We start from the raw sequence: 15,455 nt of genomic DNA on the forward strand, positions 1-15,455 counted from the left end.
TCTTTTAAAAATAACTGACCAAATATTTTAGTTTACATGTCAAGAGGAAAAACCAACTGGCTATTCAAAGTGACTGTCATGTTTCCAAACTGTATTTTAAAAGTCTATCCAATTTGAATTTCCATTGTATTCATTTTGTTTTAGAGCACAAAAGTAAAAGCTTTAATATAATCAGTAACAACTCTTTTGAGCCCAAAATTACTGTCCTTTGCCTTCTTGTATTACAGCAAAAGTTTATTAACTTTTCAGGCCCTTGAGTGTACTGGATGTATTGCCAATACTGGCCTCAAAAACAGTCTGCTTCAGTTTGTACCTTAATATTAACAAATGATAATGATAAACCTGGGGAGTAAGGGGATAGAAAGAGAGAAAGAGAGAGAGAGAAACAGCCCTAGAGAAATTTGGTGTATTTCTTGACCTTACTTTGGCAACTTGAAAAGAAAACTTCGGGGATATGAAGTTTTGTTCCAGGGAACTTACATGTGCTGAAGCTGATACTTGGGATTCTGAGCCATTCCCTCCAGCAGTTAAATATGTTCAAAGAATCTTGGCTCTCTCATGACACGACAGCTTTAAAAAATAAAGAGAAACAGGATTTTAACTAAATTAAGAAAATATTTACTACTCATTTTTAAGAAAAGGAAGTGTTTTGAAATCATCTTGAAAAACAACTGTACATCAAATTATTTATTTTTTATGAAGAATTCTACACTATTATTCTGTCAGAGAAGTGAGAGTTCTCTTTAACATAAGTAGAAGCATAGCTACTTAGTGTCAAATATCTACAAATACGCTACTAAAAATCAGACTGTCAGAACTCATTAGTTAGGGTCCTACTTCTCCAACATGAAGTTCTATATTTGTTTTCTACCAGTAATACTTTCCTTCCATGCTTCTGTAGCTACGGAAAGAATAAAACATGTACAAGACTAGGACTCTGTCATTAACCTCTAATACATCCTAAAAATACATTATAAATATCTGTCTTTTATTTTGCATGTGCGTAGCAGATCTGAATCCCAAGAGAATAGAAGGCACATAACAGGGAACACACATGCACAAATCCTCTAAAATATGTTTACAACCACACTATCATTCTACCTTCCTTACTACAACTCTCTTGTAACACCTTCAGTCCAAACCCTGGTGTAGTCATAGACGTAATTCCATGTTAAACTTTGTTCCGAAAGCAGATATGGCCACGTTGGCTCCTAACTAGTTGTTCTAGTTACATATACTCCCATGAAATGCTGGTATTCTACCAGCTAAGTGGATCCAAATGCTTCAGAAAGTACTGAATTTTTTTTCAGGTCACAGGCATAGGGGGAGAACTGCTAACAAATAGAACTTTCTCTGTGTTTCACTTTCCTCAGCTGTTTTTTCATATACCTTTGGAACTTAATATTTATCTACTGTGATATTCTCACCATGTTGATCCTTTTAGCAGTTTCTGGAATGGAGCTACATTTTCTTTCATACTTCATCTTTGCACACACTATTCCCTTTGCCTAAAATGTTCTATACTCCTTTCTTATTTTCCCACCCTCTCTTGTTCTAGCAAAATCCTTCCCATTCTTGAAGTGACAGAATAGATGGTGTTTTACCCCAGCCTCCTTTCTTGACCAGACCCTTCATCACCACAAATATGGTCCAGTTATCTATCTCAGATGTTCATTGGACCAGATGTACCTGTGTATTTCAGCATGATTCTTCTGTAATGTCACTACCTGCTTGCTACGGTTTTCAATAGGTGGCAAGCTCCAAGGTGTTACTGAGGAGTGGTGTCCTCAAGAGCTACTTATATAATACAGTCACTCAGTCACGTGATACAGTGGTCTTTTAAGAGATGTTTTTTGGACTGGGTGTGTTGGCTCATGCCTGTAATCCCAGCACTTTGGGATGCCAAGGCGGGTGGATAATGAAGTCAGGAGTTCAAGACCAGCCTGACCAACACGGTGAAACTCTGTCTCTACTAAAAAAAAAAAAACTAGTCGGGCATGGTGGGACATGCCTGTAATCCCAGCTACTCAGGAAGCTGAGGCAGGAGAATTTCTTGAACCCGGGAGGTGGAGGTTACTGGGAGCCAAGATCGTACCACTGCACTCCAGCCTGGACGACAGAGCTAGATGCCGCCTAAAAAAAAAAAAAAAAAAAAAAAAAAAGATGTTTGCTGAATGACATGAATGAGCACTAAGAGATGACAAAACAACTGAAGAAACTGCAGTTGAATCTTTTTTGAAAAAGTTGGAAAGAATTCATCATTCAACAGCTTTTCCTCTATAGATGCCTTTGATCATGATCTTTATATTGCATACAAATTCTATTATTCTTCTTCTCCTGAGAAAATTGCTCTAAATTTAATTTAAAACACAATTGCCTGGGATTCAACCACAAGAAGAAGTTTTGGAAAACACTAGCCCTGTTCATTTTTTTTTTTTTTTTTTTTTTTTTTTGTCTCCACTATCAACTCTGTCCTGGGCATGCTTCTATCTGACTCTAGCTGCTTTCATAAGCTTCAAATATATAAAAATCAGCAGAAAATATGAGATACTTTTAACTACAGAACTCTGACGTTCTTATAAGTAGCCTTATTCTTATTTTTAGCCTCAACTGCAAACTCTTTAGAAAGAACAAGCTACACAGGGTGAAACTAAGAACTGGAGTCATACCAGATCATCGTCACAGTTGTGGATCATGCCATCTTCACTTCTCTATTCCTCCAAGGAAGAAATTTCAAATCACTCTTTACATATTAAGGACCCAAGTGGCAATATATTTTAAATCAAGGTATCAGTGTGTGTTACTGTTGTTTGTTCCATTAGGGAAGAAACTATTTAAAGTTTAAATTTTCTTTGTAAACCTGGAGAATTCTCCTTAAACATTTGGAAAGGGGCTTTTATTAAAGTGCCCCTTTTGCTGACATTAATAACAGCTACCAATATCACTCATTTTACACATGTGAGAACTCTGACCTGGGACCAAGATGACTATTAAAATGCTTGAGAAGGTTTAGGAACATATTTCAGGAATGAGAATGAGACTGTTGGTCGTAGTGCTGGTAATGGTGTCAGTGGTGGTGATGAAAATGGTGATTGAGGTTACAGTAGTGACAATGATGTTGGTTAGTAGTGGCGGCAGTGTTAGTGGTTGTTGCTGGCTGTAATGGCAATGTGGTAGTACTAATGACTGTGGTGATGGTGGTGGTAGTGGCAATAGTAAGGGAGGTGATGTAAAAATGATGGTAGTGGTGGACTGATGACAGTGGCGGTAACGGTGGCAACATATTAGTGGTTGTTTGGGGCGATGATAATGGCAATAGTGGTGGTGATTATGGTAACATTGTTGGTAGTGGTGGTGATGGTGGTTATTGTGGCAATTATGATAGTGGCAGGGTGGCAGTAGTGGTAATAGCAAAGGCAGTTATGGCATTTGTGGTTGCTTTTTGTGGTGGTGGAACTGGTAGTGATGTTCTTTTGTGTACTATTTTAGAGACTTGACATAAGACTAAGGAGGGTGGCTTCTGAGCAAGACTTTGACAACTCTCCATGGATATCCAAGAGAAATTTAAAAATCAATGAATCATAACAAAATTCTTCCATTTATAACTTATATAATATGGTGCTTCAGGTCCTTGAGAAACATTTCTCCCTGAATACCATGTGGCATCTGTCCCTCTCCCCTAAGCTTCCGATCACACATATCACACTTTCATTCACAATATTTGTATATAAATAAAACAAACCAATTACCATTTCATCTTAGAAACCTCCCTGATACCACTCTCACCATGGTTCACCAAGCATTTAGCACAGTTGTAAACTATTTATTCATCTATCTCTCCAATAAATACAAAAGATTCTTGATGTCTGGTAAAAACTCTTTTCATTTGTACTCCCAACATCTACCATAGTATGTAAATAAATGTTTTTTGAATAACTGCATGAAAGAAAGCATCTCCATATAAGATGATGGGCTTAAGAGAAAAAGGCATATATTTTTTATCGTTGTAGTTTTCTCTGTTTATCTCCCAGTGCTTCCTACATAGTGGGTATGTAGTAATAGTCAAGGTCAAATAAATACAAAAATAGTTTTAATATTCATTTGATTCCCAAAATACTGCCAAAATAGGTAGAGATATTAATACCCCAAGGTCCCTTCCATGCCTGAAATTCAATGGCAATATGATGCTGATAAGAGATAATTTATATGGGAGAAGGAATATGACATTGAAGAATGTGTTTCTTCAGTCACACGTTATTTCAGGAGCAAAGCCCAGACTGAGTCCAGGCCTTGTTACTCCCTTTCTAGTGCTTCCTTCACAAAAGCATATTACCTTATATCTCACTTCTTTCTCTTCTTATGGGTCTTTTTTATGCAGTATTAAGTACTTAAATAGAACAATTCTCCTATAGTAAAATAAAAATTTAATAGTCGTTAAGCTATTTCTGTTTTTAGAACCCAACTCCTCTCTAATTAAAGTAGAAGCAGTCACCTTGAAAAGTAACACCTGCAAAGATATAGAAAGAAATGATTTGGTCCAGATGGTAACATTTGGCAGTTGCCAACACATTCACATGGCCAAAGCTTTACACCAAATCAGTTCCATCACACCTTTGCTTGGAGATAGGCTGAAAACAAAAGTATGGTCAATTCCCAGGGTCATTCTAGTTTCTTTGATGTAGATTCTCACCCATTAGGGATATAGTAATGGGACCAGAGATCAAAACAACTGGTCTTTATTATCCTTTGATTGTTCCCTCTGACAGTGCTTGCTGAAAGAAAAGGAGGTGAATGATTTTCAACTTGGGCTCAGTTCTCCTGAGAAGCTTGTGGTTTCATGAGTTTGAAAACAGTGCAATCATCCCCAAGACTACTTTGTCCAACAGTGTTCTTAGGATCCCTTGGTCCCAAAGCAATGCTCTAAAAGCCATTCCTTCCAGGAGAGCTAGTTCAACCAGCAGCCAAGAGTCAACCTTGATAAATACAATTTTAATATGTGCAAGAAAATGAGGAAATTGCAGGCTCTTGGTTTTTGTGATTTTTGTCATACTGAGTTCCCCACAGAGAACTTAAGAAGAGCCAATAATGTATTGTCCTTTCCATCAGAGTCCTGCAGAAAGTGCATGTTGAAGACACATTTTCCTGTCAGGTACTACTGTGGATCAAATGTATCCACCAGTTGGAGAAAAAAGTGAAATTTATTTGAAAACAAAGAGAAGAGTCTGTAGCAACACTGGCAGAGGACAAGGTTTATAAACTGGCCCAAGGTACTCCAAATCTATCATGAGGGAAACATCTGACAGAGAAAAATGTGTGCTGGCAATTTGTTTGATTGTAATTTCAATGAAAAATTGAAACCATACTTCCATGGGATTAGGCTTCCCTCATTCACCAGAAGGAGGTTTCTGTTAACAAATATGGACCATGTTAGCATCCCCCACACTTCTACTTTCAGGCTGCTTGCCCATAAGTATACATGGTGAGTTTTAGATGCCTTGAGATGATAGAAACCTCCTCAATGTAGCCAGAGGTGCTAGAGTTGTTTTCAATATGTTAAGGACTGATGTGTTTGCAATGGTGGCAAAATGTAGACATATGCCTTGCAGATGCAATATTAATTAGAGGAATAACTAAATCCAAAGGGTTTTCCTTCCTGAGAGATAATAAGTCTCTCTTGATGGTATAAAAAAGAGGCCCATATCTTGCCTATTATAGAATGCTGAATGGAGGGAAGATACTTCAATTTATTTTCCCCAAGAAGTATGTATCTTTATTTTCGTCATACACAAGAGAATAATATAAGGGAAATGGTCATGTTCATGTTTTTCAAAAGAATAAATTCTTTGGTAAGGAAAGGCAATGCACTTGACCCCAAGGGGTACTTCACAGTGTGGATTTGCAAAGAATACCAGAACTGTTTACAGTGTGTAAATATCCCAAGAAGTCAGTCAAAGCAGTGGTAATTAATGTGTTTGAAGATTAATGAGCTAAAGACTAGTATATGGAGAATACAGCTGACGATTTAGCAAATGTAAAAGCTGGAAAAGGAATTGTTTTGTGTGTGCTTTTATTTATTCATTTTTATCAAGACTACTGCCTGTCCTGCATTACAGTCCCTATTTGCCTCTTTCACAGGGCTCTGACCATCCACAAAAAAGCACAGATATGAACCTCTCGTGACTGTTTCATAGAAAAATCCATCCTTGGGACAGAGAAATGATTCTGTACTGCAATGAAGTTATTTTACTGTATAAAGAATTGAATTATTTGGGAGTATTTGCAAGAAGAAACACACAGCTGGCGGGGGAACGAGAATTCATCTGAAGGTTAATCCCTTATGAAAGGGCCTCAGCCAACAAACCTTCTGTAGAGTGTGATGAAATACACTTTCCCTAGGTAGCTCCAATTATGTAGGAAAATATCTAATGTCACCCTTCCATGTCTACATTTTATGTAAGTTCCCAGAGAGCAGGAGTCACATGTCCTTTAATCATTGACTTTATTATCTGGCATACAATTGATGCTCAGTTAATAGAATCAAATAAAATACCCTTTATATAAACTCTGCTTTGTACAATTAAAAGAAACCATGTAAATTCAGAATCCTAGAGTCTTTTTAATACAAAAATCAATGGCTTGCTACAATCAAAGAAAACATAGGTAAGTTTTTAGATATTACATTAAGACAAACTCCAGCTCCACCAATGCCAGTCCAAGCCTGATTTGCCTTTTAGTATTGCTTCAATGGGTAGCTAACGGCTTGAAATTATCACTTTATTTTCAAAGAGGCTAAATTATTATAAGTGTGGACAAGAAGAAGATTCACTTCAATGATTCCAACAGCTGTCTGTCTGTATAACATCTTGTCAGGTCATAGATGAAACAAGAAGTAATTCTTCACAAATCTCTGAATGTATTGAGGTAAAAGTCATGCAGGGTACAAAAATCCCACGTATTACTGGCTATCTCATTTTATTTTGTTTAGAAACTGTTCCTTAAATAATAATGAGCTGTTCATCCATGTCTTTCTTGGTCTCCAAAGGCAGGGCACAAGCCTTGGGAGGAGGAATGATATTATAGTTTATATTATAAATGACCTATGGGAGAATTTTATTCCTCTGTGAATAACAACTACAATTCTACTAGGTCATGATCTTGCCTATAGGCAAACATCAAATGATTGAAAACCTAATTACCTTGGACAGTGGAAACTGAGAGAAAAGGATTGTTATACAAAATTTCCGTCTTTTCAATGTATGAGGCAAACTGAAGAACTGGAAATAACCAGAATCACGGAGAATAGGTGGTCTCAAAGGGTAAGCACTGGACCTGCAGCATAAACATCACCACTACCATCATCAGGAAACTGACTCAAAATGCAAATTCTTGGGGCTTCTCCAGATCTATTGAATGAGAAACTCCAGAGATGGAGCCAAGCAACCTATATTTTATAAAGGCCCCCAGGTGATTCTGAAACTTGCTATAAAATTTGAGAACCACTGCTGTACACCAAGGACAATTCAGAGAACAAGTAACTGGGAAAGAAAGATGCTTGCCAGATGGAGAAGATTTGAGAAAATGGCAATAGCAAAAAGATGGAACAGTATAGTTGTAAACAGTGGATTGACTAATATAATCATTTTAAATTGTGATTTTTAAACATGTACCCAACCTTATCTGTCAAACAATGCTTTTATTACATTCAGTACTTTTTGAACTACTTTAATATTGAGTAAGGTCTAAAGTTTTAGAATTATATGAAAACATGATATTTTACTTCTTTGGGAACCATATTTAATTAAATTTCAACTGTTAGAAACAAGTTAAAGATCAAGAACCTAAAGAACAGATTTAGGGATACTTAACAAAAATATTTTAATAAATTCTAGAGCTTAGTAATCAAAATCTCTCTCCACAAGTGAATTGTTCTAAATTACAACAAAGAGTTTAAGTTAGTTAAATAGAATTATTGGGCAATAAGATGGTTGACACAAATAAGATGTACCATCTTTTCAATTACTATCATTTGGGTGCTTTAAAAGCAATCTGATTAAATGGCAAAGATACATTACTTTCAAGTTTATATTTTGATCTCAGGCTACAAGTTTATAAATACAATTTTTATAGAAACATGTATTTCCAGGCCTATAAAATTTGATAAATAGGTCTTTTCCTTCTAAAGTGAACCCAAAAAAGCTCAAGAATGTTGCTTAGAGATTAACCACATAAGAGACAATATGCTAAAGTGTATTTTAAAATGATTTCGATGTCTTAAACGCTTGAATTAAATATAAGTCCGAGCCTGTTCCTTCCTAGCTGTGTGTCTTGAGATCAGTCTCTTAATCTTTCTGAGACACATTTCTTACTTTTAATCTGCATGTAATCATAACCTTTCTCAAAAGGTTATGTGTATATCTTTCTCAAAAGGTTATGTGTATATTTTGTGTACTAGATGAACAAAAGGTACGGCTTTAAAAATCTAGAACATTAATATGCTTTAAGACATGTTCTTTTAGGATCATTTAATATAAGAACTACATAGTACCAAAATATTACAACATTTCCTGAAGAATCTTTAATTTTTTATCAGTAAATTAAAATTGTCATGCTCTGTTTAATACAGTGGCTAACTTAGTTTCTTCTGAACTACCTTAATAAATATTTTTTACATAGTAAAAAGTTTAATGGGATGGAATTTTCATTCATAAAGAGTAATCAAAAATGACCCTGGTAAGCATTATTTTGGCTTGTGCTAATACAGTGAGCAATTGTAAAGGGAAATCCTTGGCCTTCTAAGTTCACTTAGGAATTTATAACCCAAAATAGAGATACTCAAAGAACTGTTTTGCAAAGTCTCTGTCCTTCCAATACATCAAAGGGCCAGGGTGATGTAGCCTCTGGGAAAAGGAGACATTTGGGAAGCTGTAAACAGAACAGCAGCCTAAATGTTGAGGTGACCTGGAACCATAGATATATCATTTCACACAGATTTGCCAAACAAGAACAAAGGTCTTAAGACACAAACACAGCTGAGAAATGAGTTGATCTGATGAACTTTTGCATGAGATTTCTGGTCAGAATAAAATGAGACCTGAGAGATTCATTGAGAATCCTATTAAATCTTTACCACTCTTTAGTCTCCAGAGAATCAATTTATCTGAAAAATGTGACATATAATCTGGTTCATTCAACCTTTCCATGCTAATTCAACTTCCAGGAGGAACACTGCCCCCTGCTTCATTTTACTGGTGACAATATTTGATGAAATGTCCTATTTAAAGGTAATGTGTTGGGGGCAGGTAATTCTCCTGAAATAACCTAATATTTCTATGAAATCCTGGCTTTGTATTCTAGGGCATTGAATTTTACAATGAAGAGTGATTTTTACTTTGGGAGAAAATCCAAAATAAAGACACTTGGAAAATAGGACTTGCTTTACTCTGCAGGACAAGAGAGGAGCTTCACATTTGCTGAGAGTGTACTTTCTTAAGTAGTGACACATGGTTTGCATCTATTAATCTCTTGAGCACCCTATATCTTTAGCATTTCATTGTTCAGTGAATTTTTCATTAGTTTTAATTATAAAAGAAAAGCATTCTTCCAAAATGGCACCTTATAAGTTGTGAGTCCTGCATCCTTCACTAAGGTAAGTCATTTTGTGGTTATTTATAACAGGAACCTCCTAAAAAGAATGAGAATGATTTCACACCATTCATTTCATTTAACAAGTATTTATTGTGCATATATTAGGCTAGATGCTGGATAATTTTTAGTTCTTCTAATTCTTACTGCTTATTAAATATTCCCTTTATGTATTGACATTCTTTTGACAACTCATTGGAAATGTTCAAAGACAATCTATTTCTATTTAAAATATGATTGTATATTTATGAGCCCTAAGTGGAAATAGCACAGGGTGAAAAATAGAACATCTGGGTTCTAGTCACAGTTCTGCCACCAAGTTGCTGGTAATTATCTTACACAAGTCCCTTAACCTGTATAGTCCTTGGTGTCCTCCTGAGTGTAGTAAGCAGTTAGACTAGAAAACCATGAAGGTCCTCTTGGTTCTGTGGGCTCCTCATAGAACAGGTCATGATGTATCCTGAAATCTCTTTCTCCAAGGGCAATTATGCTTCTGACAATTCCAAGCAGTATTTTCATTTCAGCACTTGCTAACTGAGAGGAGGCATGGATCACTTGGGATGGACTACATAGCCATAGACTCAGAAATTATTTTCATCATAAACTGTGACAACTACTTCCTATGTGTTCAGTGTCAACTCCATTTCTCACCTGAAGGGTGACTATGGTCTGTCAGCTGCATACAGTCTGGTTGAACCTCTGATGGCTAGACCCAGCTGTCGACCATGAAGCCAGTTAGAAAATACTTGGATCCTGGACATTGACTTTGGGGCTTTCTGATCCAGAGGGAGGCATCAAATGTTATGTGGATCCAGCACTAAAGCCCTTCCCAGCATAGTCAGGTTCCCACTGTAATTGTGATGCTATAAACTGAATAGTAGCTGTCTTGGTGCTGTGTATCTCAATGTAAAAGTTTAGATTAGTCAGAATAATCCAGGGGGAGCAAACTTTTGAGGCCCTCCCAAATGTAGAGCTCACAGCTGCCCCCATCCCCACCCCCACCCAGGTTGCACACAGCTGCTAGCAGCCTGCCTAACCTGCTCTGAACCACCCTGATATATACTTGAGTCAGCTGCTTTTGGATTTGTGGGGCCAGAGGGAAATGGAGAAGGTGACAGAAGAGGGAAATGGGGATTTTCATGTCTTGTGTCCTTAAGGGGTTATCATATGGATAAGTTTGAGGGTTCTTTCAGTGCATTGTACAGACTCACTGTGTTTTTCAGGATGAGAGAAATGATACTCAGTATGTTTAACAATAATGCCTCCAACATTACTGAAATAAGGTCTATTACTTGGTTAGATCCCTGGATAGGTGAGTCAATCAGTCAGTCGCCTCCTCACCTTTCACAATTCCCTCCTAAGCCCTACATCCTGGGTCCCCACTTGCCAGGCCTACATCCCTCAGCCTCTCCCTCCCCAAACCCCTGATCTCTCATCTCCCTTCTGACTCACAGTGCCTCTGTGTCTCCCCGGGTCTGTATATACTTCTGTTTGTGCCTCTATCTATGGCTCCGTGCGTGTCTAAGTATCTTTCTATCTGCCTTTCTCTGTCTGTCTCTTCCTGACTTTCAATTTCTCTTGTTCTGAAACTGTGTGTTTCCCTTTCTGTGACTCTATTTCTCCCTCCTTGCCTCTTCCCCAACCCACACCTGATCAAGTGAAAAAAAAAACAAATGTAATATTTCTTTTTCTTTTTTCGAGACAGGGTCTTGCTCTGTTGCCCAGACTGGAGTGCAGTGGCATGATCATGGCTCACTGCATCCTCAACCTCTTGGGCTCAAGCTACCCTGCCACCTCAGCCTCCTGAGGCTGAAGCACGCACCACCATGCAGGTAATTTTTTTTTTAATTTTACTGTTTGTAGAGATGGGATATCACTATGTTGTCCAGGCTAACCTTGAACTCATGGCCTCAAGCAATCCTCTCACCTCAGCAAAACACATAGACTGTCGATACTATTAATATCAGCAATTCTGCTCTCAAAAGTTACAATGTCAACACAAACATATACTGAAAAAGAAAAAAGAATAAGATAGAATCACTTTCTCCTAGGTGTGATCCCAAATTAGGCCACAGTCCCTGGGAACCCCCGAGACAACACTCAGCCTCGTGAATGTTGGTAGTAGGAATACCTGCAGTCCACTCACCTCCCAGGGCCCTCACTATCCAGGGGCCGGGGCTCACCTCTGCTCTGGAACCCTTCCAGTGAGTATTTTCACTAAGATAAAAAATATTTTCATGGAAATGGCACAAAGTTTGAAATCAAAAGACCTACATTCGTAATCCTTGCTCTGCCTCTGACTATGAGGCATTGAGGTGGTCACGTAATTTTTCTACTTCTCTTTATGTATGAAATAACGACAACATTCACCTGCTTTATGAGATTTTTGAGGTCTTTGGGACAGTGAAATGAGGTAATATGTAACATAAGGATTTCTGCTCCTTGTTTGTGTTTGCTTTGGTTTAGCTTTTTTTGTTTATTAATTCTGAGGTGCAGTGGTTTTCAACTGGGACAATTTTATGTCCCAAGGGATGTTTGGTAATGTCTGGAGACAATTTTGGTGGTTACAACTGAAGGGGTGTTACTGGAATCCACTGGGTAGAATCCAGGGATGCTGCTAAACATCCCACAATGCACAGGACAGTCCCACAACAGAGAATTATTTGTTCCAAAATAACGTCAGTGGTGCAGAGGTTGAGAAACCCTGGCTTAGAATGAAGTACTTTAAAAAATAATCTTGTTTATCTTAATATTGTGTCATCATTTAATACTCATTATTTTATTTTTTAACTTGTCTCTTTCTATAAATATATTTTCATACTTTGTTTTCTTGGCATGTCTAGGAGGACACTTGATGGCCTATTCAAGGGAAGTTGGCCACATTTTACCCTTTGGTCATCCAGCCCCTCTCAGTCATTCCTTTGATAAACTCTTAGACAATAAAGGTAACATACTATACTAAGTTATACAAAGATTCACAAACCCAAATTCTTCTTCATGATACAGCAATTACAGAACCAGTAGCAATATGACTAAATGTATCCATTTGAACATTTGAAAAATGATTATCTAATATGAACAAGGCACTTGCTGTGCTAAGCTCTAAGGAGACAGATTTAAAATAAATTCAGATACGATCTCTGCCACCAAGAATGTACAGTCAAATAAAGGAGAGAGAAAGCAAACAAAAAAACACACAAATAAATATGTAATTGCAAACTGTAAGTATAATAAATGAAGAAAATATATTTTAAGACTGAAAATAACTAAAAGAAGCCCATTTAAAAAGGTGAAAAAGGAGTGAGAGATGTCACAGAAGCCTTCTGTGCTTGACAGCTGAGCTATAACCTGCGAAAGGTATAGAAGTTAGCCAAAATGGAACCTTTCCAGAAGACAAAATAGCATGTGGCAGAGTACTAAGGTTGGAACAGGCTTGAACCATTTAAATAGTTGAGATTTTTTAATATCTTTGCTTCCTTGTCTTGAATCATCCGAATTATTTGTGAAAACTGTTTGCTAACTGCATATGGCTACATTTCTCATTCTTCAGACAGTCTCACAAATTGATATGGTTTTGTTCATTGTTTTTCTTTTTTGGAAAAATATGTAATCAAAACAAGCACACTAATGAATGTGATACAATTATGAGTTTAAAAAAGAAACAAAATAAGAGGAGTTAGAGATTTTAAAATTGTCTGCCTAGAAGAGATGTCCAAGTTCCATATTTTACAGTTAAAAAAAAAAGGGGGACTTGCATGAACATCACTTTGTAGATGTAATCAAGTTAAGATTAGATCACGTTCAATTAGAGTGGACCCTAATCCCTTATGATTGGTGTCCTCATAAGAACAGGAGAAGAGACTGTGAGACAAGGAAAACATCACATGATGATGGAGGCAGAGAATGGAGTTATGCATCTACAAGCCAAAGAATGCCAAGGATTGCTGGCAACACCAGAAGCTGAAAGAATGGCATGGAAATAATTTTCTCTGAAGGCTTATGAAGTCTTTAGTCTCCACAGAGAGCTTGCTCTGTGGATACCTTAATTTTGTACTTCTGGCCTACAGAACTGTGAAAGAATGAATTTCTTTTGTTTAAAACCATCTGAAAACCATCTAAAAATACACACACACACACAAAAATTAGCCAGGCATGGTGGCACGCGCCTGTAATCCCAGCTACTCTGGAGGCTGAGGCAGAGAATCGCTTGAACCTGTGAGGCAGAGGTTGCAGTGAGCTGAGATCGCGCCACTGCACTCCAGCCTGGGCGACAGCGTGAGACCCCGTCTCAAAAATAAAAAAAGAAGCAAGCAAACAAAGAGCAACAACAATAGAAATGTATTATCTACAGTCCTGTAGACCAGATGTCCAAAATGAGTCTGACAGGGTTAAGACCAAGGTGTTGGCAGGGCCAAATACCCTCTGGAGGCTGTAGGATATAATTCCATTCCTTGTCTTTTCTTGTCTAGAACTGCACTCCTTGCATTTCTTGGCTCATAGTTCCTTACTCCATCTTCAAAGACAGTAGCACAGCGTATTCTCTCTCTGGTTCTGCCCGTCTCAGTTTCTTTCATATAACCTTCTTCTCTTCTGTACCAAATTTCTCTTTGGTTGCCTCAGATAAAAATCATTGTATTGCATTTACATAATCTAGAATAATCTCATCTTGTAATTCTTAATCACATCTGCAAAGTCTTTATTTTATTTTATTATTATTATTTGCATTATAAGGTAGCATTCAGAATTTCCAGAGATTAGAACTTGGGTATTTGTAGGAACCATTATGCAGCCTAGCTCACTCCCCCGTTTCTCATATAGCGAATTGAAGGAATAATGATCTTTGTTTTGTGTTGTTTTATACATCATTCTGTTTCTACCTTTGTAAGAGAGAGTTTTTTCACTTATCTTTCTGGAACAGCCATGTTAAGCTGCCTAGAATTATACCCTGGGCCTTGAGACTTGGCTTTGTTAGTGCACAAATGTGTACAAGGGAGCATGACAGGTAGAGGCAAAAGTTTTGTCTGTTGACCAAGACTACCCAGTGTCCAGCTGCCCTAGAAGAAAAAAGCCACTAGCACAGATATTCCATAATCTACTCCTATTTTTCCACATACTTACCTTTTACTCTTAGGAATGATTTATTCATAATGTTGTAAATTTGTTCTTTAATCAGTATAATCTTCTTTAAGAGAAGACCTTCTAACTTGGTTGAATTAAAATTCTATTCAGACTCAGGTTTGTGTACCCCAATTTTTGTGTTCAAAATTAGAGGGTTTACGTTGCTAGGGCACTGCAACTCTAAGCCTTATGATAAAAGGTTATGAAATATGGAGCTTGTAGTACAATTTTAAATATAATTTAAAGAAATAAGAATGTAAGAGTAACTGCAAATCTCACCTCAATCACACGAGAAAAGAAATTGATCTACGTTTCCTTTTACATGCCATAGAGTTTGTACTATATATCAGTTTAAAAATAATTAAAATGAAGTATCTTGTAAACCAAACTAAAAGATAGAATAGGAAATATCTGCACTAAAGTATTGAAAAATAGAAAGATGAAAAATACAGAAGAGAACACAAAGAGATATACAGACATTTTTAAAAGAGTAATATATATTTAACAGGCGATCCAAGAAGAGAGAATGGGACAGAATTAATTATTTGAAAGATAGTTGTTACAAGTTATCCAAAACCAATAAATGAATTTTAAAATGGCTATGATACACAAACACAACTGTCTCTTTGAGCTTCTGTAACAACAACAACAACAAAATGACATAGACTGAGTGGCTTATACATTTGTTTCTCATA

General features: G+C 37.0%; 1 protein-coding gene and 1 long non-coding RNA gene across 2 annotated transcripts in view; one reads left to right on the plus strand and one right to left on the minus strand.

The window, feature by feature from the left end:
* PPA2 (inorganic pyrophosphatase 2) overlaps positions 1 to 15,455 on the plus strand; it is a 1,020,900-nt gene that overhangs the window by 19,163 nt on the left and 986,282 nt on the right. The gene's annotated exons all lie outside the window — the stretch shown is intronic.
* LOC126955196 (uncharacterized) overlaps positions 1 to 15,455 on the minus strand; it is a 45,254-nt gene that overhangs the window by 15,158 nt on the left and 14,641 nt on the right. Inside the window, exon 3 of the long non-coding RNA XR_007725833.1 lies at positions 481 to 570. This is a non-coding gene — a long non-coding RNA (uncharacterized LOC126955196). The remainder of the gene's footprint in view (positions 1 to 480; positions 571 to 15,455) is intronic.

The sequence above is a fragment of the Macaca thibetana genome, chromosome 5 (genome assembly GCF_024542745.1).
Source record: "Macaca thibetana thibetana isolate TM-01 chromosome 5, ASM2454274v1, whole genome shotgun sequence".
In the NCBI taxonomy this organism is placed as follows: domain Eukaryota; kingdom Metazoa; phylum Chordata; class Mammalia; order Primates; family Cercopithecidae; genus Macaca; species Macaca thibetana.